The following is a 26,424-nucleotide window of genomic DNA, read 5'->3' as shown; positions in this document are numbered from 1 at the left end:
GGTGTGACAAGTGAGGAAAGTGCTATAGGCATAAAAATGGCAAAAAGACGCCCATCTGGACCAGAGGTGAGTGCCTGGGGTTATAGTCAGAGAGGCAACTGCCCTTGGGTCCCACCATTGGACACAGGCTATCCCAGGAGGACCTGCCCAACTTGGCCCTAGTTTCTGGCCAATCAGTGGGCCCTGTGGGAAGGCTCCCCTTTTCCAAGACTGCAGGCAGACCCTGCAGTCTCCACACCCTGCCCCTACACCCATTTGCCCTAGACCCCAGCCACTTCCTGAGACTCAGAGACCAACCCACAGCTCCTGTCTGCCCCAGAACTCCCATCTGGACCAGAGGTGAGTGCCTGGGGTTATAGCCAGAGAGGCAACTGCCCCTGGGTCCCACTGCTGGACACAGGCCATCCCGGGAGGACCTGACAAATTGGCCCCAGTTTCCCACCAATTGGCGGGCCCTGCAGGAAAGCTCCCCTTTTCCAAGACTGCAGGCAGACCCTGCAGTCTCCACACCCTGCCCCCACACCCATCTGCTGGAGACCCCAGCTACTTCCTGAGAACCAGAGACCAGACCCCAGCTTCTATCCTGCCCTGGAACTCCCATTTGGACCACAGACCATCCCATCTGGATAAGAGGAGCTCCCATCTGGACAAAATAAGGAGACCCCAGGGACTTCCCAAGACTCAGAGTCCAGCCCCCCAGCTGCTATCCTGACAGCACTCTCATCTGGACCAGCGCTCCTATCTGGCCCAGAGCTTCCATCTGGACCAGAGAGAGGCTCCCTAAATCTGTCATCTCTCTCTGGACCAAGTACACTGATAAGACCAAGAATGAACCCAAGAGGAGATGGGCAGATATCAAGGCAGAAGTACATACAACAAAATAAAGAGGAATACAGCATCACCAGAACCTAGCCCTTCTCCAACAGCTAGACCTGAACATCACGGAAAGGAAGAAGAAGAAGAAAACAACCTTATTAGAAACATCATGAAGAGGCTAGAGCCTTATATAGAAGAAATAAAAAATAAAGTAGAGGAACAGACAAACAAAAAATGGGAAGAATGCTATAAAAAAAACTAGAGGAAAGGACAATTAAAGCAGAAGAAAACAATAAGTCCTTGAAAGAAAATCATGAAAAAGCAAGAGAGACAGTTCAAGAACTGAAGAGGGAAATAGAACAAATGAAGAAGACACTAGCAGAAGGAATGCTGGAAATAGAAAATCTGAGTAAACAAACAGGAACTTCAGATGCAAGTATAACCAACAGAATGCAAGAGATGGAAGAGAGGATCTCTGGTGTTGAAGATACGGTAGAAGAAATAGATTCATCAGTCAAAGAAAACACTAAAACCAACAAAGTCATGACCCAAAATGTCCAAGAAATTTGGGACACCATGAAAAGACCAAACCTACAAATAATAGGGATAGAGAAAGGAGAAAAATACCAACTCAAAGGCACAGAAATTATATTTAACAAGATCATAGAAGAAAACTTTCCCATCTTAAAGAAGGAAATGCCTATGAAGATACAAGAAACCTATAGAACACCAAACAGACTAGACCCCCCCACCAAAAAAAAGGTCACCTAGCCACATAATAATTAAACAACTAAATGTACAGAATAAAGAAAGAATATTAAGGGCAGCAAAGGAAAAAGTCCAACTGACTTACAAAGGCAAACCCATCAGAATAACACCTGATTTCTCAATGGAGGCTTTGAAAGCCAGAAGGACCTGGACAGATATAATGCAGACACTAAGAGACCATGGATGCCAGCCTAGACTAATATACCCAGCAAAACTTTCAATCATCATAGATGGAGTGAACAAGACCTTCCAAGACAAAACCAGATTTAAACAATACTTATCCACAAACCCAGCCCTACAGAAAGCACTAGAAGGAAAATTCCAACCTAAGGAAGGCAGATACACCCATGAAAACACAGGCAATAGATAACACCACAGAAGTAAACCCCAAAGAAGAGAAGTACACACACACTACCACCAAAAATTAAAAATAACAACAGGAACAAACAATCACTGGTCATTAATATCCCTTAATATCAATGGACTTAATTCACCTATAAAAAGACACAGACTAACAGAATGGACACGAAAACAGGACCCATCTTTCTGCTGCATACAAGAAACACACCTCAAATTCAAAGACAGACACCTCCTAAGAATAAAAGGCTGGGGAAAGACTTTCCAATCAAATGGTCTTAAGAAGCAAGCTGGGGTAGCCATCCTAATACCCAGCAAAATAGACTTCAAACTAAAATCAATCAAAAGAGATGATGAAGGACATTACATACTCATTGCAGGAAAGATCCAACAAGATGAAGTTTCAATTCTGAACATTTATGCCCAAAACACAAGGGCACCTACATATGTAAAAGAAATATTACTAAAGCTTAAATCACATATAAAACCACACACATTAATAGTGGGAGACTTCACCACCCCACTTTCACCTCTGGACAGATCGGCCAAATTGAAAGTTAACAGAGACATAATTGACTTAACTGATGTTATGGCTCAAATGGACTTAGTTGATATCTACAGGACATTCCACCCAAACAAAAAAGAATATACCTTCTTCTCAGCACCCCATGGAACCTTCTCTAAAATCAACCACATACTTGGCCACAAAGCAAATCTCAACATATACAAAACAATTGGAATAACCTCCTGTGTTCTATCGGACCACCATGGTTTAAAGTTAGATTTCAACAACAGAAAAAAACTACAGAAATCCTACAGTCTCATGGGAACTGAATAATGCTCAACTGAATTACCAATGGTTTAAGGAAGACATAAAGAAAGAAATTAAAGACTTCCTAGAGATCAATGAAAATGAATACACCACATACCCAAACTTATGGGATACTATGAAAGCAGTGCTAAGAGGGAAATTCATAGCACTGAATGCCCAATAAAGAAGCTGGAGAAATCTCATGCTAGTGACTTGACAGCACACCTGAAAGCCCTTGAACAGGAAGAAGCAAAGTCTCCCAGGAGGAACAGATGCCAAGAAATTATCAAATTGAGAGCTGAAATCCATAAAATAGAAAAAAAGAGAACAATACAAAGGATTAATGAAACTAAGAGTTGGTTCTTTGAGAAGATCAACAAGATAGACAAGCCCTTATCCAAACTAACCAAAAGACAGAGAGAGAGAGCATCCAAATTAACAAAATCAGAAATGAAACAGGGGACATAACAACAGACAATGAGGAAATCCAGAGAATCATCAGGTCATACTTCAAAAAATCTCTATTCCACAAACCTGGAAAATCTGAAAGAAATGGATAATTTTCTGGATAGGTACCACATACCTAAGTTAAATCAAGACCAGAGAAACCATTTAAATAGTCCAATAACCCCTAAGGAGATAGAATCAGGCATTAAAAGTCTCCCAACCAAAAAAAAGCCCTGGACCAGATGGTTTCACTGCAGAATTCTACCAGATCTTCAGAGAAGACTTAATACCAACACTCTTTAAATTGTTCCACACAATAGAAGCAGAAGGTATATTACCAAACTACTTCCATGAGGCTACAATTACCCTGACTCCTAAACCAAACAAAGATGCAACAAAGAAAGAGAGCTACAGACCGATCTCTCTCATGAATATTGATGCAAAAATACTCAATAAAATTCTGGCGAACAGACTCCAAGAACACATCAAAACAATTATCCACCATGATCAAGTAGGCTTCATCCCAAGGATGCAAGGGTGGTTCAACATATGAAAGTCCGTCAATGTAATATACCATATAAACAAACTCAAAGAAAAAAACCCACATGATCATCTCACTAGATGCAGAAAAGGCATTTGACAAAATCCAACACCCCTTTCATGATAAAGGTCTTGGAGCGATCCGGAATATAGGGAACAGACCTAAACATAATAAAGGCAATCTACAGCAAGCCAACAGCCAACATCAAATTAAATGGAGAGAAACTCAAAGCAATACCACTAAAATCAGGAACAAGGCAAGGCTGTCCCCTCTCCCCATACTTATTCAATATAGAACTTGAAGTTCTAGACAGAGTTATAAGACAACATAAAGAGATTAAGGGGATACAAATTGGAAAGGAAGAAGTCAAGCTTTCCCTATTTTCAGATGACATGATAGTATACATGAGTGACCCCAAAAATTCAACCAAGGAACTGATACAGCTAACAAAAACCTGCAGCAACATAGCAGGATACAAGATCAACTCAAAAAACTCAGTAGCCCTCCTATATACAATAGACAAACAGGCTGAGAAGGAAATCAGAGATACATCGCCCTTTACAATAGCCACAAATGATATAAAATGCCTTGGGGTTATGCTAACTAAGCATGTGAAGGCCCTATATGACAAGAACTTTAAGTCCCTGAAAAAAGAAATTGAAGAAGATGTCAGAAAATGGAAAGAGCTCCCATGCTCATGGATAGGCAGGATTAACATAGTAAAAATGGTGATCTTACCAAAAGCAATCTACAGATTCAACACAATCCCCATCAAATTACCAACACAATTCTTCACAGATCTGGAAAGAATAATACTCAACTTCATATGGAATAACAAAAAACCCAGGATAGCCAAAAGAATCCTGTACAATAAAACAACCTCTGGAGGCATCACAATCCCCGACCTCAAGCTCTACTATAGAGCTACCATAATAAAAACAGCTTGGTATTGGCATAAAAACTGACATGTGGACCAATGGAATCGAATTGAAGACCCTGACATTAACCCGCACACCTATGAACATACAATTTTTGACAACAAAGCCAAAAATGTACAATGGAAAAAAGAAAGCATCTTCAACAAATGGTGCTGGCATAACTGGATGTCAATGTGTAGAAGGCTGCAAATAGATCCATATCTGTCACCGTGCACAAAACTTAAGTCCAAGTAGATCAAAGACCTCAACATAAATCCAGTTATTCTGAACCTGATAGAAGAGAAAGTAGAAAGTACTCTTGAATGCATTGGCACCGGAGATCACTTTCTAAATATAACACCAGTAGCACAGACACTGAGAGAAACAATCAATCAATGGGACCTGTTGAAACTGAGAAGCTTTTGTATAGCAAAGGACATGGTCAACAAGACAAAGCAACAGCCTACAGAATGGGAAAAGGTCTTCACCAACCCCACATCTGACAGAGGGCTGATATCCAGAATATATAAAGAACTCAAGAAATTAGACATCAAAATGCCCAACAGTCCAATTAAGAAATGGGCTATAGAAGTAAACAGAGAATTCTCCACAGAGGAAGTTCAAATGGCTGAAAGACATTTAAGGAATTGCTCAATATCCCTAATTATCCGGGAAATGCCAATCAAAATGACTCTGAGATACCACCTTACACCTGTCAGAATGGCTAAGATCAAAAACACAGAAGACAGCTTATGCTGGAGAGGATGTGGAGTGAGGGGAAATCTCCTCCACTGCTGGTGGGAATGCAAGCTTGTACAGTCACTTTGGAAATCAATATGGTGCTTTCTTAGAAAATTGAGTGGAATCAATCTCCCCCAAGACCCAGCTATAGCACTCTTGAGCATATACCCAAGGAATGCTCAATCATATCACAAGGGCATTTGCTGAGCTATGTTCATATCAGCTTTGTTTGTAATAGCCAGAACATGGAAACAACCTAGATGCCCTTCAACTGAAGAATGGATAAAGAAAATGTGGTACATATACACAATGGAGTACTACTCAGCAGAGAAAAACAATGACATCATGAGGTTTGCTGGCAAATGGATGGATCTAGAGAAAATCATCCTGAGTGAGGTAACCCAGACTCAGAAGGACAAACATGGTATGTACTCACTCATAGGAGGATACTATATGTACAACAAAGATGACTGGACTGCTACACAACTCCATGGAGGCTACCTAGAAAACGGGACCCTAGGAAAGACACAGGGATCACCCAATGACAGAGAAATGGATGAGATCTACATGAACAACCTGGACGACAGTGGGAGTAATGAAGGGCAAGGTTTGAGGGAAAGAAAGCTTAGGGGAGCAGGAGATCCCAGCTGGATCAAGAAGAGAAAGGGAGAACAAGGAATAACAGACCATGATAAATGAAGACCACATGAGAGCAGGAATAGGCAGAGTGCTGGAGAGATCCCCTGAAATCCACAATGATACATCCTCTGTAGACTGCTGGCAATGGTCGAGAGAAAGCCTGATCTGACCTGCTGGTGATCAGATGGCCAACCACCCTAACAGTCGTGCTGGAACTCTTATCCAATAACTGATGGAAGTGGATGCAGAGATCCTCATCCAGGCCCCAGGTGGAGCTCCAGGTGTCCAACTGTCGAGAAAGAGGGGGGACTGCAAGAGCGTGAATTGTTGAATCCAAGATTGCAGAAAGCACAGGGACAAATAGCCAATCGAATGGAAGCACATGAATTATAAACCAATGGCTGAAGAGCCAGCCCCCAGCTAGATCAGGCCCTCTGGATTAGTGAGACAATTGAATAGCTTGATCTGTTTGGGAGGCACCCAGTCTGTGGGACCAGACCTGTCCATAGTGCATGAGCTGGCTGTTTGGAACCTTGGGCTTACACAGGGACACATGCTTAGTCTGGAAGTAGGGGACAGGACCTGCCTTACTGAATCCACCAGGTTTAAATGAATCCCCAGGGGTGTCTTGGTCCTGGAGGACATGGGAATGGAGGGGAGGGCCTGGAGGGTAGGTGGGGGTGAGTGCAGGAGGGGGGAGGACAGGGGAACCCATGGCTGATGTATAAAATTAAAACACATAATAAATAAATAAATAAATAAATAAATAAATAAATAAATAAATAAAAAGAAAATGGCAAAAAGAAAGAAAGAAAGAAAGAAAATATGTTGTGAGTTTACTGAAGATCACTGTGTGCTATGCCCTTTGCTGTGTGCAGGGGAAAGAGGAGATGGAGAGGAACCAGAAAAGAGAAAGTATTAATTGAGTATTCAAGTGCCAGCCATTTCCCACACATTACCTAATTAAACTTGACAAACTCCTTAAGAGAAGGAAGCTTACATTCTCCATGGTTTGCAACTGAAGAAACAAATGGAGACTCCTAAGGTTTATATAGACAATAAAAGATAGCCTTGAGACTCAAATGTCATCTCGCCTATTCCCCAAATCGACTCTCCATCCCTTCTTCAAAAGAAGGCCAAGACCAAACTTTCTTCCAAGAAGCTCACAGTTCAGGTTGAGGGTGGGCCTCCATTATGTAGATGTCGTGGCTTTCACAATTGTATAATCTACTGTGAAAATAGAATTGTCTCTAATTCCTTATATCTGAGTTTACCTTGATTTTCCTTTGCTTTTTTCTTTCTTTCTTTTTTAACTATGAATGATACTTTATTCAGTCATTTTCTTCACAACTGAAACTCTGGGAATTCAAAATTAACATCTTTGCCCGTGAGCTTCTTCTTATACATACCAGAAAAAGTTTCAACCTTGTGGTCTATGTTGTTCTGCTGGGCTTTGTCTAAATGAACCTTTAGGAGCCTGCTGCCTTCCAGTTTCACACGGATCCTCTTCCTCACAATCTCACTTGGGAAGACCATGTCCTCGAGGATGGCGTCATGCACCGCAGTGAGGGTGCGGCTTCTGGGGCGCTTCTGCTTATTTTTCACGCGGCTTTTCTGAGTTGGCTTGGGCAGAATCCTCTGAGCAATGAAGACAGCATGCTTCCCGCTAAACTTCTCCAATACACAAACCAGCCAGAATTGGATTTTCTGAAGACTTCTGCTGAGGAACTGGTACAAAAATTATGATAGCTTTCCGGCCACCACCAACTTCAATTTCTTGGCCACAGTGAAGTTCAGTTCCCGCAGCTGCACCTTGAGATTTGAGTTCATCTCCAGCTCGAGCAGCGCCATTGGGCTTCACAATCTTGGCGCTTGAGCTGAACATGGCAAGTCCTTATGGAGTGCCGGCTTAGAAAGAGCTTACCTTGATTTTCCAACCTAATGTTCAATCAGTGGGAAGAATTTTAATCACACCTATTTAAGGTAAACACAACGACTTCTACCATCTCCCTGCTCTCATTTCTTTGGATGAATTGCAGGTTCAAGAAGTTTTCCAGTCTCTGCTATCAACACTTTCTGGGCTATTTCCCATAGTTCTGACCTGTTCTTTCCTGCAAACCCACCCATCTTTTGGATCTTTCTATATATGACAGGGACCAACTGAGTAACAAAGGCCAAGATTTTTTTTCTGTATTTCCTTATTGCTCCATTGTCTCTTTTCTATAAACCTGCTTTGCAGCTACTAGTGATTTGACTCCTTAGAAGGATCCAAAGAAATGGATTTAGGGCTGCTCTCTTTATCACAATTTAGGAGGCCAGCTCTTTGATGCACCCCAATAAAAACAAAAAAACATTCTTCAAAAATAAAGTTTCCTTTTCTCCTTTTGCTTACAGGCAGTCTAAGTTCTAAGCACGAGGGTAATTTTCTGGTAGTTCATCTGTGTCTGTCAGGTCTTGGATCTTGCTCATCTTGCTGAGAAGAAATGCATCCATCCACTTGTATGTCCACTGCTCTTGTGAAGATTTGCACAGTCCCCAGATAGTCCTAGCTCTATTCCACCATCATGAGCCTCATTCATGACATCCTCTTGAATAGCATTTTCTCATTAGGCACCTGACACACTGAAGCTCTTCAGGACAAGATTAGATTAATTACAAAAATGGATATAAACGATCAGCCTGTAAACCATGAAGTTTACCTGAAACCAGAGACACCTCTTCCATGCACTTCAGAGTTGTATTTTAATGTCACTGCACAGTTACTAAGCAACATTAAGTTTTTTCCTTGGTTTCCTATAGTCTTCAAGTTAAGGGCTCTGGATGCCTGGCACATATCATTGCCAGATACCCAGTGAATGCCTAATATATGTCTATTTTAAAGCAATGTAGTAGGCAATGGTTTGGGGACATCTGCCTGTGACAGCCTTGATGTGGCTAGTTTCCTCTGTGGTCTGAAGTGGGTCTGGATCTCTAAAGTCCCAATGGGTAGCTGATATAAGTAAGCATCAGTAGTGATCAGGGGGATAAGGGGCTGAGTCAGTGACAGGCTGTACAGTACTTCTCCCTTGATAATGGGAAGGCAATGCCCATCTTGGATATGCCTCTGCTTCTACATGCAGTGGGAATACATAACTCTTGAAACTATGGTTCAACAGATTTTCAAATCTTTTCTCAAGGACCTAAATATTGAGAAACCATTTGATATCTGGTGAAGTCCCTAGGAAGAATGTGGGTGAAGTAGAGTCACTTTTCATTAGACTTAGATGGAAAGCCCAACCACAGGACATGGACCTGGTATCTCATGTAGCTATAGCAACACAGACTTATGGTGTAGTTAATACTCACAGGATACAATTTGGCTAATTGGAGATAAGAGAGAACAACTCACAGAAATTATACCTTCTCTCCCTTCCATGAAGTGATTAAAAATACTGCTTCTTTACAATAGTATGGCCTGTGGGGAGACCTCCCTAACAAGCATCAAAACCCAATGATTCTCTTCAAGGCTGGAGATGAAGCAGAATCCAGCTTAGAGATTCACCGCTTCATACAGTGCTTTTTATTCCTATGTTGCCTTATGCCATGTATTTTTTTTTTAGGTGATTTGGAGGTAGAATGAGAATATGACATTAGTTATGGAGGAAGATCATTCATCAAAGAAGTTTCTCTTTGCAAAAGACAGAGACTGTTATAGAAAACCATACCTGATCAAAATATAGAGAACAATTGATTCTGTGTATCCCCACCTGTTACATCGACAGTACACTTTCTTGCACCTAAGGCTCAGAGAGCATCATGGAAGATGTGAAAAACTGCTGGCAACTGCTTAGGAGAGTCAGGCTGCATGCTTCCACTCACAGACCTTGTGGGCTGTACTGAGCAATATGGAGAGAGCTATAGGATGCGGTGAAGAAGAAAAAGCTTCTTAGAGAGAGGCTTGGGTCACCTGAAAAGTAAATAAGACTAACCCTGTCTCCTCTTCTTAGACATATACCCTTGGTTGTGTTCTGTGATGAACATTAAGAATTCACAGGTCCCTGGAGGCCGCCCTACCCTACCTTACAGAGCAGGAAGATCATGAACAAAATTCTGAATGCTTTGTATTGCCAAGGAAAAGAGTCAAGACTGCTGCAGGCTCAAATATACTCTGAGTCTTTAAGAAGCCCTATAACTTAGCTGTGTTGGCTTCCACCCTCTTGACCCTGTGCTGGGACCCTAATGCATAGTTGTAGGGCTGTGCTGCTAAGTACCCCAGCATACCTTGCATAGGTCCTTTATCCAAACTCAGAGTGACACACACACACACACACACACACGCATGCACACACACACACACACACACACACACACACACACACACACACACACTGGGGGGGGGATTCTTTTTTGACTCTGTCACTGACTACACAGACTAGTGTCTGTGGTGCTGGAAGGCTTTTTCATTCCCAGTTGGGCAGCAGGTGCCATCCCTGGAGCAGACTACCATGGATTCAGTGGGCCAGGATTCATCTCTATCTTTTCCCCAAGCTGCTTGAACACTTCTGTGTAAGTGTAGCCAAGAGGCTAGATTGTAGCAGGTATGCAAGATAATAGGTTTGGTTGATGATCTACCACTTGTCATATGTGGAAATGGGGAGAAACAAAAGTGAGCACTGGTGACCCAGTAGGCCCTGTCATCGGACAGTTCACAAGCTAGTGGCTTAGAACTGTTAGGAGAGATGGCTTGCAGTAGCATGGTGTGGTTGTATACACCTGTAATGCCAGCACTTGAGAAATGGAAGCATGAGGATTATAATTTCACAAAGATAAGAGGCAGGGAAGAAGGGTTTTGTTAAGTCACTTTATGTTTATTGTAGTGTCTAGTGATAGAGATAATTATAATTTAGAGAATAATAAATACTCACTCATCCTTTCCATTAATTGGTCAGCTGTAAGTTTAATGTATTGAAGCTTTCTCACTTGCCACGTGTAACCAGTATCTTGAATTCTAGAAAATCTTTCCTTTCCAAATACAGAAAGATAGTTGAGAGAGTATGATAGTAATGATCTAAAGACAGACATTCCTAAACAATAAAAGATTGCTGTTGTGTGGTTGGACTGTGTTTTATTTTATTTTCATTTTGTCTGAGGTTCATTTAACTTCTTTAATCTGAAGATTTAGAGTCTTAATAAAATTGAGAGAATTAAAAAAAGAAAATAAAACATTATAATAAATGACTTCATGAGCACTGAGCAGAATGCTTAAAAACTAAAGGCAAGGCTCCCTGGGAGGAGGCCAGGAAGTGGCTCCCACAGTTTTCCCTTGAAAAGCTTGGTTTTATTTTGCCCACAGCACAGTTCAGGGACAAAAGAAGAAAATCAAATGGGATCTTAACTGTGAAAAGATGAAGCAGCAACTATTAACTATGTCCTAGGAGTTTTGATGTCCCCTCATCTCAGGATATGGAGAGGAAATGTCGGTCCTGGTTAAGTTATGAGTGTTTGGTCAACTGTGATTCCTGCACTGAAATGTATCAGGAAGTGAGCATAAGTGACTATGCTTGCACATCCATCAAAATCCAGACATAATAACCAGAAAAGGAGATACGTTTCTTGAATTCCTGTGAGGTTGTGGGGATCTTAGGGCATGCTATTCCTACAAGTGTTTTAGGAGTATTCCTACACCCTTGCCACAAAGGAGACAGAGAAGGCTCAGGGAATTTGGAAACATGTTTAAGTGGTAAGTGGCAGAGTGTTGAACCTGAGGACAGGCCTTCTAGGGTATGAGCATGCTGGGGAACACAGACAGCACAGGCTTGAAGCTGGAGCTGGAACGTCAACCGTGGTGTTCACCAGGCCTAAAGGAAGCCCTGGTAGGACGATGAAGAAAACAGACCTCCATATGCAACATCAGGATCTGGGTGTGGATGAAAGGAAAGGGCAGAATCCAGGCTTTCAGCTTGGAAAGAGGGAGAGTGCTTCTGGGATCAGAGCATCCCATGATAATATCCAGTGCTTGGAGACTGGTCCTGAGACAGACAGGTCTTAACTCTGGCTTGATGTTACCTGCTTGGCATGAATGAGTAAACTGGGAGAGAAGATGAAGTTAGAGTCTACAGATGATTCTCTTCTATGAAGGACTCCTATTCTTGGGGATAACACAAAATCATTTGATAAAATGCTGTAGCTTTAACATCAAAAATGGAGATTTTGGTGGAAGCTTGTCTTCAAGACAAGAAACAGAGAAGTGGAGATCCAAATTAGGACAAGATCCAGGAATCTGCCTGAAGATAAGGGGATGAGAAGGAATTAGGTCAATGATTAACTTTGCCTAGACTTAGAGATTCAAGGGAGTTTAATATGATTGGGGTAAGAGTTATAATTTATCGAGCCGGGCGGTGGTGGCGCACGCCTGTAATCCCAGCACTTGGGAGGCAGAGCCAGGCAGATCTCTGTGAGTTCAAGGACTGCTTGGTCTCCAAAGCGAGTTCCAGGAAAGGCACAAAGCAACACAGAGAAACCCTGTCTCAAAAAACCAAAAAAAAAAAAAAAAAGTTATAATTTATCTATAGCTAATTGATAAAATGAACCATTTATACCCTGGATTTGTAAGTATTGGTACCATTTGTAAAAACCAGCAACTCATATTAGTTCTATAGCACTGGTGGCAGGATCAGGTGACCTCCTTATGGTGGGGAGAGCATTGTGATGCGGACTGTTCACTGCAGAGATGCACCTGTAGAAAGGACAAAGAGTTCAGATGCAGAAGAGAGTTCTGCCTTCGTTCTTTGTTGCTAGCGTTGGGGAACCTGTCCTAGGGGAGCGATCTAGTTATAGAAATGAGCTCCCTGTGCTCTGAGACTGCTCTTGTGTTCCCCCACTTGAGAAATTAGATGGTCCTCTCTCTTCCTTTACCCAGTAAACAGATAAAATACAGGAAGGCCATCCATGACATCATTTTTAAAAGCCCGAGCATATGAGTTCACAACAGGATGACCTGATGGCTTCCGCACTCAGCCACATTAGCATCTGTCTTCCTTTAATGGTGGCAAAGCCAACTCGTAAAGAACAATACATCGTGGCCTGAGGGTGGGATTTTCAATTTTCTATGAAACATCTAACTCTCATCCAACTATCAGTTTCTTCCTGTTCCCTGGGCTGGAGATATTGGCTGACTGGAGGAGCGGTGTCCTCCCAGGGTGGTGTGTAGAGCCACTGTGCCGCCTTATTGAGCACCAGCCAGAGCCATAAGTCCTCACTCTAGCTCTTTACACATCTACCACCAGCATCAGGTTATATTAACAGGGGAGACAGCTTCTTAATGAAATATGGCCCTTAACTTCCTTTTATATTTGGTAATATCCTGAACTCTTTATCCAAATGAAGCATAAAGCACTTACAACTGTGTTTTGCCATAGCACTGACCGAGGAATATATTCATTTGCAGTAACATGGGATTCAATGGAGTGGAAAATAAGCTCTGAAAATTGCTCTTGCCACGAAATTGTATCAATAAATAGGAAAAGCCCATTTAGATTTCACTGACCAATCTCCCCCCTGTGACAGAAATTAATATGGCCAAGTGGTGTGTACTGAGGGGAAGAAGCAGAAGATGCCAGGGGCAGAGCTAGTCCTACGTCAAGGCCTGTCTAGTAGAACTTATTCTACTGTTCATGGAGCAGGTGAAGCTGCATTTGTGTGAGCATGGGTAGGGGTGCAGGGAGTGGGAGGGAGGGGTGGTGACACAGGAGGGGGACTAGAAAGACACATGGATAGGTCATGGCTAGGCTCTCGCTACTCTGTATGTAAGTCAGCACAAACTGAAACCTTTCCCCAGAGGCATGCAGCCCAAGATAAAAATAAAAAGCAGGCTCATATTGTACTTTGAGTCAGTGTGGCTTCTGGCTGTTAATTTCAATATATAATGCCATGTTCTCATAATAAAATTCCAACAGATATATCTGAAAATAAGCCTGTGGCTGATCTGTGTTTTTTTTTCCCTCCTGTGGAGACGAATAAAAAACATCAAGTTCAGGTGTAAAGTAGTCAATTATGATGTTAGAAATCTGTAGAAACTACAAAGACTTGTGATTTATGATATGAGAGTAAAGTTAAGCTAAGAAACGGGGCTGATGGTTTGTGTCTGCATGGTTCCAGGCAAAGTGAATGGTCTCTCTGAACTCAGTGGCCAAGTTTGTAAAATGGACATACCTTTTGGCTGTGCTGCTTGAAACTCAGAATTGTTTTGAATCAAATGAGGCTGTGTGGGTGGAAGTAATTGTGGTGACATATAATGACTTAGGTACTATTATCATTCTGCACCAGTAGTGCTGATGGTGGGAACAACTGTGAAAGTACAATGTACTACCAGAACTGCTTCTGTGGGGCTGGAGATGTGGCTCAGTGGGTAAGAGCATCTGCTGCATAAGCAAGAGGACCTGTGTTCAGATCCTGGCACACACACAAAATTGCTTGCATGGCTATGTATGTCTGTAACCCCAGCAATGTGGGGCACAGGGATCACTGTAGGTTTCTGGCTATCAACCTAGATCAGGTTTGTAGTGGGTAGCCATTCCAGCTTTGACCTGGAAGTTCCAACCCCCACCGAGGCTTCGGTAATGGTCACGCCTGCAAGGCGGGGCTGACAGAGGATGCTGAAGACCCGAATTCCGGATGCGGGGGCTCTCTTAGTGCCTGGACCCTGGATACTGGAGGTAGACCGAGCAGAGTTCTCTAGAGAACACTGCTGGACTGTGCCACGCCTTCCCCAGACTCTATAAATTATCCATTCATTTGTAAGTTACCCCACAAAATAAACCTCCCTTTTAACTACATGTAGTGGCCTTAATAATTTCACCAATACACGTTCAGATGAGAGATCCTGACTCAGAGGAATAAGGTTGTAAGTGACAAAGCAGAATATCTGATGTATTTAAGAGTACACACACACACAGAGAGAGAGAGAGAGAGAGAGAGAGAGAGAGAGAGAGAGAGAGAGAGAGAGAGAGAGAGAGAGACGGGATGTGAGTAGCTGGATTCCGGACATTACCTGCCATGGTGTACTAGGAGTCTCTGGACAGCTGACTGCCATTTCTCCTCTTCACATGGTCAGATGAAATGGCTGCATTGGATTATCTCTAAAATTCCCTTCCAGCAATCAGGTTTTGTGTGTCTTTGATCAAAGAGACACTGTAATAAAAACTAAGTTGTTAAGGATGAAAGAACACATTGCCATTTAAAAACAGAGAGATCACAATTCTCCTGTGACCTGATGGGAAAGGACAAGGTCATGGAGGCAATTTTGGAGCTATCTTCAGAGAGCAAGAATCCCTAAGGCAAACTCATCTTTAGCTGAAATCACAGCACTTGTGCTATATCTGAAACCTTCCAATTCCTCCTTTTTATTTCCCTTTTGAATCATCTATTCCATGTCAACAAAGCTTGTTAGAGGTAGTGGAGTCCTCTCCTGTCCAGCTACCCATGGAGACTGACAGGTCTTGGCAAAGATGTAAAAGCTAGTTTCCACGTGCCTGCCGCCATCCTCAAAGAATTTGGTTATGTTACCTCATCTTCTTGCCAAAAGAGGTGCCTTGGGGGATCTTGTCTTTTATTGTGGACATGCAAAATAACAGCCAGAAGAGGATCATCCCAGGCCTGTTGCTTGTTAGCTGAGCTCCTTCCTTGCCTTCTAAATGTTTGTCAAGAGCCCCTACCAAGTGATAGCTCCATGTGGTGCTCAGCGCTGCATCTTATCTCTGTGTGTGCTCCTGTCAAACTGCCCCTTCTGCCCTGCAGGGTTTCTGCTGCTCTCATTAGTCAGAGTCTAGCAGATGATCACACAGACTTGTAGCAGGTGGAACATGGAAGGGAACATTGACTTGTCATCAGTGTCCCATTAGCAATGAGGGTTAAAAAAAAGGGTCTGTGCTGTGTTCTGTAGCTCCAATTAGTTGCCAATTATTCTCTTGGAAAAAGTACATATCTCTAATCAGACTTTGAGAGAACTTTATCAGTGCAGTCAGTAGTGTTCACCACAATCTGGTGGTCAATACAGAGACTCCCATCTTCACTTGCCTTGACTAAGATGCTCATGGTATCTCTAGAAGCCAAGCAATACACTAAATCAATGAATGAAATACATGAAAATATTCTTTGTAGAACCCCAAATGGCACAGACAAACTAAGGCCTGTTTACCACTGCTCACCATCCCATGACCCTTCCCCAAAGAAAATATTACCTATAAGTTTTGTTTATAATAGTATGTAATAGGCTGAAGAGTGGCAATTCGGCTGAGTCCTTGGGTACCTCCCTGACAAATTCCTCAAAACACCCCACTACTATCATTCTCTGCCTTCCTCTTCAAATTGTAGAAAGAAGAAGTGACCTTTCTGTTTAGGGAAAGGGTACTGTGGGTTCTCCCTTCCTATCTCCTAGTCATCCAGAAGAGGTACTTCAGCTTAACCCAGTATTCCTCTTGGAATCTGAAATGTCCCCTACAGGTTCAGGTTTTAAATACCCAGTTCTTAGTCTGTGGTGGTGTTTTGTAGGTTGTGGAGTCTTTAAGACGTAGGGCTTGGCAGGGACAAGTGGCTAAGTAGCAACAGGCCTTTAGAAGTTGTATCCATTCCTCATTCTAGTTTCTTCTTTTTGACTCTGTTCTCTCCAGTGTGATCAGCAGCCTGCATACACACACTTCCTCTACTTTGGCCATCTGTCCTATGTTCCCCACTAAGGATCTGAATTTCTGAAACTGTGAGCCAAAGTACACCTTTGCTCCCTTAAGTTGTTCTATCAGGTGCTTGGTCACAGTAACACAAAAGTGCATAACCTGCCAAAATGAGGAAAACTCCAACAAAGCTATATTTATATTTTTGGGGTGTCTGCAAAGAGTGGGAGATGGGCTTGCAGTGCAGAAGCTGAGAGTCTGCTTAGGGAGTAGATTGCTTTACTTAGGGTGCATTTATCAGGATGAGAAATAGATAAAGAAGGTGAAAATCAACTATTAATGCAGGCTTGAGGAAAACAGTTGAGTTTTCTGTGTCTTACATGGATCTAAAAGAAGGTAGCTTGAGCATTCTTGACCAATATGGCTGAACTCCAGGAAAGGAGACTCTTACCTCAAGAGAATGTGGTTAGGGGCTGGAGAGCTGGATCAGCTTTTAAGAGTATTAGCTGCTCTTCCTGAGGCCTGGGTTTGATTTCTAGCACTCACATGGCAGCTCACAATCCTTTGTAACTTTGCACTGCACACACATACATACAGACAAAACACCCATGAACATAAAAATAGATATATATTTTTTAATTTATCATATTTGTGTTTTAATTTTACACATCAGCCATGGGTTCCTGTCCTCCCTCCTCTTGCCACCACCCCCACCTTCCTCCCAGCCCCTCTCCTCCATTCCCATCTCCTCCAGGGCCAAGACTCCCCTGGGGATTCATTTAAACCTGGTGGATTCAGTACAGGCAGGTCCAGTCCCCTCCTTCCAGGCTGAGCAAAGTGTCCCTGTGTAAGCCCAAGGTTCCAAACAGCCAGCTCATGCACTAAGGATAGGTCCCGGTCCCACTGCCTGGGTGCCTCACAAACAGTTCAAGCTATTCAATTGTCTCACTTATCCAGAGGGCCTGATCCAGCTGGGGTCTCCACAGCCTTTGGTCCCTAATTCATGTGCTTCTATTTGTTTGGCTATTTGTCCCTGTGCTTTTCCAATCTTGGTCTCAACAATTCACGCTCTTACAGTCCCTCTTCTTTCTCGACAATTGGACTCCTGGAACTCTGCCTGGGGCCTGGGCGAGGATCTCTGCATCCATTTCCATCAGTTATTGGATGAGAGTTCCAGCACGACAGTTGGGTGTTTAGCCATCTGATCACCAGACTAGGTCAGACCATGTTTTCTCTTGACCATTGCCAGCAGTCTACAGAGGATGTATCATTGTGGATTTCTGGGGACCTCTCCAGCACTCTGCCTATTCCTGTTCTCATGTCATCATTTATCATGGTCTGTTATTCCTTGTTCTCCCTTTCTGTTCTTGATCCAGCTGGGATCTCCTGCTCCCCTAAGCTCTTTCCCTCAAACCTTGCCCTTCATTACTCCTACTGTCGTCCAGGTTGTTCATGTAGATCTCATCCATTTCTCTGTCATTGGGTGATCCCTGTGTCTTTCCTAGGGTCCCGTTTTCTAGGTAGCCTCTCTGGAGTTGTGTAGCAGTCCAGTCATCTTTGTTTTACATCTAGTATCCTACTATGAGTGAGAAATAAATACTTTTAAAAATAGAGTGTGGTTTTGATACCCTAGTGGGGTGAATCAGAAGGAGCCAAATCAGAGCCTTTTATCTAGTTGAGAAAGAACCTACAGAATAAAGGAGCCTGCTCTCTATGTCACATCAAACACCTGAAAGTGCCAGCAAACAAACATCCTTCTTAATTAGGGATTTCATTGCTGTGAAAAGACACCATGACCATGGCAACTCTTATAAGGAAAACATTTAATTGTAGGGGGGCTTGCTTGCAGTTTCAGAAGTTCAGTCCATTATAATGGCAGAGAGCATGGTAGCATGCAGGCAGACATGGTGCTGGAGAAGTAGCTGAGAGTCCTACATCTCAGGCAACAGGAAGTCAATGGAGACAATGGGCAGTATCCTGAGCATAGGAAACCTCAAGGCCCTCCCCCACAATGACACACTTCCTCCAACAAGGCCATACCCATTCCAACAAAGCCACACCTCCTTATAGCCACTACCTATGAGATTATGGAGGCCCCATACCCCAACAGTGCTAGTGCTCCAGCTCTACCCTTATTACAGTGCAGTAGAAGCAAGAATACACAGAGAGAAGATAAATAGAATGGCAGAGCCATCCCCCTCCTCACTTCAAATTCCTCTAGCTGTAGTGATGCTGAACTAGGTGAGAAGGGAGGTTATAAGACTGTTGACCTAACCTGGGATAAATGGATAGGGCCAACCTGAGTGTTTAATGTGTGAGAATGTTTGGAAAGCTGTGTCTATGGCCTTTCATCCATAAGGGCTTAGAAAGGGAAATTAAATCAATAAAGGCACTGAATGGGAAAAAAAGTCAATTCTATATTTGTATCCCAATCAATCAGACTTTTCAATGAACTAGTTATGTAAAGACTGTGCTGTTTGTGTTGTTAACATTAATAATGTCATAATGTGTATATCATACTGTAACTGTTCCGTCTTAGGTATGCTTGTATGCCAATACACTTGGATTTTATTCTTATTTATAACTGCTGCATAGACTTCCACGGTCCTGCATTTCTAGAGCACATTAAACCATTTTGTGATGGTCTGTTTTGAGTCATTGCAGAATAGCATGGATTGGGAGAGGGCACACGAGATAGAGCATAGTTCAAAGGAGAGCAGTGGTCTCTGAACTGATTGTGGACTTCTCTAGGACTCTAAATCCAGTGGGCTTTCTTGAGCTGGGCTATAAGAATTTGGAAATCAGAGAAAGCAGCAAAAAATGGCTTACAACTGTCCTCCTCATGTTCTCCCTTACTGCTCTCCAAAGTGCTGTCTCACTGAGCTGGAAGCAAAGCCATAGTTTGGGGTCAGTCCTCTGTTTCCAGATTAAGGGTTGGAATCTGTTCATTCCATTTTCTAAATGTTGGTTCTGTGATAGTTAAACAATAATATCAGAAAAGTATGTTGAAAATCTGAACTGGAGACAAACTGAAAGATTAATTAAAACAATTTACTACCCTACCAGTTAGATGTAATATTTCATATGCATTTGTCAAATACATACATTTTGACTTCTAATTTATATTTTTAAAGCAATATATTCTCAGAACAGTGGGATATTTTGCTAGTGATACTTTGCCTCATTGCCAGTAATTATGGAACAGATGTAAGGGCATCCAAACAAATGTATGCAGTATTAAACATACAATGCTGCATGCAGAATATATTAATAATTTCACATTCTGCAGGACTCTCATTATCATGGTCAAATATCCATAAACTCATCTCAGAGTTTGGTGAGCTAACTGAATGAATTCCATTAGTTTACTGTTCCTTTGCCCCTCCCCCAACTACCCCCACCCAACTTTTGAAACCAAGAGCATTCACTCCAAGGAACTCTCTGGATGGTACTCTTCTTCATTTTCTCCCTAGAGTAGAAAATCCTGACATTGTCCTTTCTCTCATTATGAGTTTGGAAAGATCTCAATGGTTTTCTTGCTGTGGTTGGTATCTGGGTTTACCTGCTTTCCAAACTCTTACTATTTTAAAGACAGTTATTGTGCATTCTCAGCTGGTTCCATACTCTGGGTTCTCTTGCCTTGGCATCTCAATATTGGGATTTACTGTAAACTTTTAGCAACAAGTACCTCATAGCTATCTCTAAGCATTGGCACAGGATGATTATGACAACATCAGTGTGCATTCCTAGTCAAGGTTGGCAGAAATAGTCACTCTATACATGCCTTTCTGATTTCTATTTTAGGCTCTGTTTTCAGGCATCAATCAAGTGCCATAGGATGGTTACAGGGTACTATACATTTCTAAATGGCCTAATTCCCCCTGAAAATTTAGCAGGCAGATGAACCACCTACAAGAGATTTTCTTTTTAACTCAGAAGAAAAGCAATGGCAAATCCCTTTATGTATTTGAAACATTTTATTAGGAATATTTCTAGAACCACGGGACCAGATGCATAAGAAGCTAGGCCTACAGAGTGCAGCCCCTTGCCTTTGGGCATGTCAACAAGTGATGTCCCAAATAAATGGTTCTCTTTTCTTACTGTTTGTTTCAAAACTAGAAAGCCTGTTCCTCATTCTGAGCAGTTCTAATACTTAATAACCCTCACTGTCTGGGTATTTTTCTTTTAACTGCTCCAAGAATTAGAGTTGGAATCTGTATATCTCCACAATCCCTGGCCAAGTTTTCCCATTGTTTAAATGGCTTCATTTACTACATTTGAAGATGCTATATATATATTTTTAGAGAAGTAAGTTTGTGCTTTTATCATTTTGGTGTGTGTTCCTGTCAGTGCTTTCTGTAGATACTCTCAACCAGATCTGGCATGACTCTACCCCATCTTTGCTGTGGGCAGGATGGGACAAATGTTAAGAGAACCTTTATGGCTTCCTAAGAATAGGTATGTATTGAAAAGATAGATGGCTTCCTTTGTAGCTGATAGATTCCCATTGAGTACACATCTGTGACAGGAATGGGTGGTGTTTGCTTTGAGGTCCTATTTGTGTCCACAGGAAATCAAACTTGAATACCTTCCACAGGGTGAAGGCAGGGGTTCTGGAAATCTGCTGATGACTTTGTCCATGGAGATACTGTTTCCTTCATTGCTCCAAAGCAAGCAGGCCTTACTCTGTGGTTACATCTTTTGTGATTCCAGTCACTTAAAGCTCTTCAGGCCAACAACACATTCTGGAGGGCATGTGTGGCCTACTGGGATAGGCAAGAGTTCAAGGCATGTCTTAGTCCTGGACATTTTACTCCATGGTGTTTTTCTGAAAAAAAAAAAAGAAAGAAAGAAAAAAAAGAATAGAATTGATACATGATAGAAGATCTAGGAGATCAGGTGTAGAGTTTGAGAGTCAGATGGACAACCCAGATTCCAGCTCTTTGTTAACAAAGAAAAACATGTATGGCTAGCATCAAAGACATTTGACTCCTCAGTATATGTTTCAGCAAAAGACAATGTGTGGTGGTATTGTTTTCCCCAAAATATTGTGCACCCCAATAAATTTATCTGGGGTCAGAGAACAGACAGCCACTAGATACAGAGCCAAAAATAGTGGCTAGAAAATGGGTCAGAGGAAGCCATAGCAGAAGCTGGGCGGTGGTGGTGCATGCCTTTAATCCCAGCACTTGGGAGGCAGAGCTAGGCAGATCTCTGTGTGTTCAAGGATACAGCCAGCATGGAGACACAGGCCTTTAATCCTAGGGAGTGATGGCAAAAGTAGAAAGATATATAAGGTGTGAAGAACAGAAACTAGAAGCATTTTGGCTGGTTAAGCATTCAGGCTTTGGAGCAGCACAGTTCAGCTGAGAGCCATTTGGATGTGGACTCAGAAGCTTGCAGTCTAAGGAAACAAGACCAGCTGAGGAACTGGCAAGCTGAGATAGCTGTGGCTTGTTCTTTCTCTATAATCTTCCAGTATTCACCCCAATAACTGGCCTCAGGTTTGATTTTGTTAATTAGACTCCTTAAGATACGTGCTACAATGACCATATATCCAGGCATCTGAAGTGTCTGAAAGATCAGAAAAAGGGGCTTAAGCTTTTTATGAGAAGTGTTTTATTCTATAAATGATTATAATTTTAGAAGTGTTTTTCTACTGAGCTGAATTCATGTGTGACTCAAGTCAATCATAGTTAAGATTTTCACCTGTAATGTCCCTCAGAGGTTCATGCATCTAAAGCCTTGTTCTACAGCTGGTGGCACCATTCCAGAAGGTTGTTGACCTTTCAAAGTCTAAGACCTAGCAGTAGAATTGGCAAGTAAAGTTGGTAACTAGAGGTAGGTCTCAAAGATAACATCTGTTTCTGATTCTGTCTTTAGTTCTCTGCCTCCCAAGCCACCAAGATATAAACTAGCTACACCCCAAACTTTTTGCCATCATAAACCAAGTTGTCCTAGTTGATAAGCATTTCCCCATCACAAGGAACAGTTCTTCTGACCTGTGAGCCAATGTGTATATTTTCGTCCTTCTAGTAACAGTTCTATTGAGTATTTGATCACAGTGGCAAGAAAAGTAATTATGCAGACACATTACCTGTTATCAAGAGCTTGGGTTTGCCAGAGCCCAATGTATGATAGGTGATGTTTGACAATGCTATGAGGAGATGATCCAAACCAGGTGCTAACTGAGTAGAAGATCCAGTTAGGGAACTAGGGAACAGGGGAGAAAAAGGGGGGTCTGGAGAAAATGTCCAATTAAGAGTGAGTACCTCTGCCAGGGAGCTTTAAGTTGTCCCATATGGTAGACCGTGTTAGTTTAAGGAAGACCATGATAGCATGTGAGGCTGGATGAGTATGATGAAGGTCAGTTCTATTAAAGGTGAAGGTGAAGCTGAAGGCAATAGGAAACTACTGCAGAACAAAGACATCATTGATAGGTTATTTGAAAAGTCATCTGGGAAGCAGAAAGAGAGGTGTGAAACAGAATAAAGATAAAGTTGGAAGCAGAGTGATCATCTGAAGGATTATTGAAGTAACTCATGAAATAAGTTGAGTGGTGTGAACCCAAATGGCAACAGGGGAAACAGAAAGAGAAGGGAGAGTTTGAAGCACATTATGGAGGAAGAATAAATATACAGCCTCTCTGCTATGGTTTAGGAGGAAAGGATTTAGGAAGCAAGAGTGCCAAAGTTATGGCTATTGAGAGAGGTGTCCTGTACACATTACATTTGTATCTAGATTATTAACTTTGAGATGTTTCTATCTATACACACACAAGTCTCTCTCTCTCTCTCTCTCTCTCTCTCTCTCTCTCTCTCTCTCTCTCGTTGTTGATATATTGTGCACCCCAAAAAACTTATCTGGGGTTCAGAGAACAGAACAGCCATAATATTAAACATAGAAGTTAGGCAGTGATAGCACATGCCTTTAATCCTAGCATTCCAGAGGCAGAGATCCATCTGGATCACTGTGAATTCAAAGCCACACTGGAAACATCCAGGCATGATGACACATGCCTTTAATCCCAGGAAGTGATGGCAGGGAGCAAAAGGGCATATAAGGTGTGAGGACCAGGCACTAGAGCCTGGTTAAGCTTTTAGACTTCTAGCAGCAGTTCAGCTGAGATCTGTTCGGGTGAGGGCTTAGAGGCTTCCAGTCTGAGGAAACAGGATCAGCTGAGGAATTGGCAAGATGAGGTGGCTGTGGCTTGTACTGTTTCTCTAATCTTTCAGCATTCACCCCAATACCTGGCACAGGGTTTGGTTTTATTAATAAGACCTTTAAAATTTGTGATTCTCTCTCTCCCTCTCTCTCTCTCTCTCTCTCTCTCTCTCTCTCTCTCTCTCTCTCGTGTGTGTGTGTGTGTGTGTATAAAAAATGAAAGTTGAGTAGAAAATATGCAGAGAGACATTTAATATATACATATTACCCTTCTTCCACTCTCCAGCACAGATCTTCAGGTTCTAAGTCTAATGTCCAGCATTTGTGAAATCTTTCTCTCCTGGACGTTGGTGGATAAGTACCCTGATGTTGTTACTTTGCTTTCTGCCTAGCCTGGATATTATGCCATCTCTCTATAGCTACATCATCCGTTAATGCAGCCTCAATAATACTTCATAATCCATTTTGTTTTCAGAAAAAAATTGTAGACAAATATTCTTTTTCTGGCAGCATAAACACATGCCTTAATTTGGGTTTTAGCAATGTTCACATACCAAAGTAAAACGAGGGTAACAAAAAGCCCTTTCACCGTATGTTGATGCCTCTGATGTGGCTTCAACAAGTGACAATCCCCTGTCTGGTAGCAAATGTGGAGGTAGATTATTTTGGTTTTAATTTTGTTCCTTGACTACCAGAACTAGAGTCTGATATTGTTGTCACTGTGTTGGTTTCTGCAGAATAGTTTGTATGTCTGTTCATGCCCGACCACTTGTGAATTGTTGTGAGTGTTTTTAGGGTGGGGGTGCAGAGAAGGGGGGGCTTTTAAAACTTGATTTTTCTAAGGCCTGACAAAAGGATAAATATTTTTAGATTTTGAAGAAACATAATTCAGAGCAGCAAGTAAGTGTGTCTTAGCGTTCTGAGGCATCCGGATGCTCTAAATGAGGCTGTTCTCAAGTGATATCTGTGCCTGCATCTCCTCCATGTCCCTGGTCCCCTTGGAGACACTGGGAGGGAAGATGAGGTTGGAAACAAATTGCTTGAAAATTTCTTGTTTTCTGAAAGAAAAAATGAAAGTAGTGCTAGTAGGCCTCTCAATTTGCAGATGCTGCCTAGTTGAGTAAAAGAATATTCTGACTATGGATATGTGCATCCTGGGGACCATGTTTTGTATTTCTAAAATAGGACTCTATGGAGAAGCTGCCATGCTTCCAAAAACCTATTAGAATGGATAGGATACAATTTGTGACCAGTTTAATGTTGTTTTATTTTTCATCTGATTTGAGACTCTGTGGGGTACAGATGCCTGCCTGTGCCATATGTGCATAGCTCCGGTCATCTGCACACGCGTGTGTTTGTTTCCTTGCCTTCTTTGGCCAGTGAAGCCTGGATATAGTTTTGTCTGCATAGGTGGAGATGAGCTGACAAGATAGAGTTGCTGATATGCCCTGGACTTTTGTGACCTACCTCTGGCAAGTTTGTCTTTAGGGATATATCTATTGTACTTATAATAAATGCTGCTGGTCAGGTACTGTACTGTTCTGAATACTTTTCATCAAGATGCCAAAAATATCAGAAAAAAGGCAAGACCCAAGCCTAGGGCATGAAACTCAGGAGAGATGTTGCTGACTGGAAGTAGGTGGGAGGAGAAGGCAAAACCAGTTCCTCAATAGATATATAACAGCCAAAATGAATGCTGGGTAAGACATGTGACCTAGAAAGGAAGAACCTATGAACTCATTTTGGAGTTCTGGGGTGGGTGGGTATTATAAACAGAAATTAAATATTACTTTAAATGTTACTAAAAATTTGTATTAAAAAGGACCTGGTTTTGTTTTGTGCCCGAGCAGTCCACTGCATAATTCCGTGGGATCTTTAAACCAAAGCATGAGCTGATTAACACAGAACCAGCAGCCTAGCATTCCTGATGGCATAAGGAGAAGTGGAAGCGGCGGGCAGCTCGCCAGGCATTGCCATCGCCAGGAGCGCTGATGCTATGTATCTGCATACATTTTTGTCTAAGTTGGGGTAGCAACAGGTAACCAGGGATCTGAAAGCTAAGAGCACTTTCAGTGAATCTCTGTATTTTCTGACATTTTTACTGCACATATAGCCTGAAAAAGAATTTCTTACTTTAAGTTGTGGTAGTCTCTGTGTCTCTGTGTCTCTCTGTCTCTGTCTCTGTCTCTGTCTCTCTCTCTCTCTCTCACACACACACACACACACACACACACACACACACACACACACACCTGAAACTCATCTGGCTTTGTTGATATGTTAACTCCCCAGATCGTAGTACTTTCCAGAATGCACAGGTGCTGGGAAATAGGACGTGAAAACAACGAAAGGAGAGAGAACAAGCAGAAGGGTGTTACAGACTCCCTCCTTCCTTTACAGATGGGTCAGCAGAGACTCAAAGATAAGTCTGACAGCAACTATTTAAGTAGTCAATGCAAATTTAAGTGGAGTCACTGAGCAGAAGTTGGAACAGGGGAGTTGACCAGATTTGCCGTGTAGTACTCTGTCTATGTGAGAAACTTCAGATCCACAGGTAGTGTTAGTTCTCAAAACTAA

The 26,424-nt window shown here is 42.2% G+C and overlaps 1 pseudogene; it reads right to left on the bottom strand.

Moving 5' to 3' along the window:
* Positions 1–7,381: 7,381 nt before the first annotated feature.
* Positions 7,382–7,888, bottom strand: LOC118592860 (annotated as a pseudogene).
* Positions 7,889–26,424: the final 18,536 nt, after the last annotated feature.

This window comes from Onychomys torridus, chromosome 11 (assembly GCF_903995425.1).
Source record: "Onychomys torridus chromosome 11, mOncTor1.1, whole genome shotgun sequence".
NCBI lineage: Eukaryota > Metazoa > Chordata > Mammalia > Rodentia > Cricetidae > Onychomys > Onychomys torridus.
This window is presented reverse-complemented; position numbering and strand designations above follow the sequence as displayed.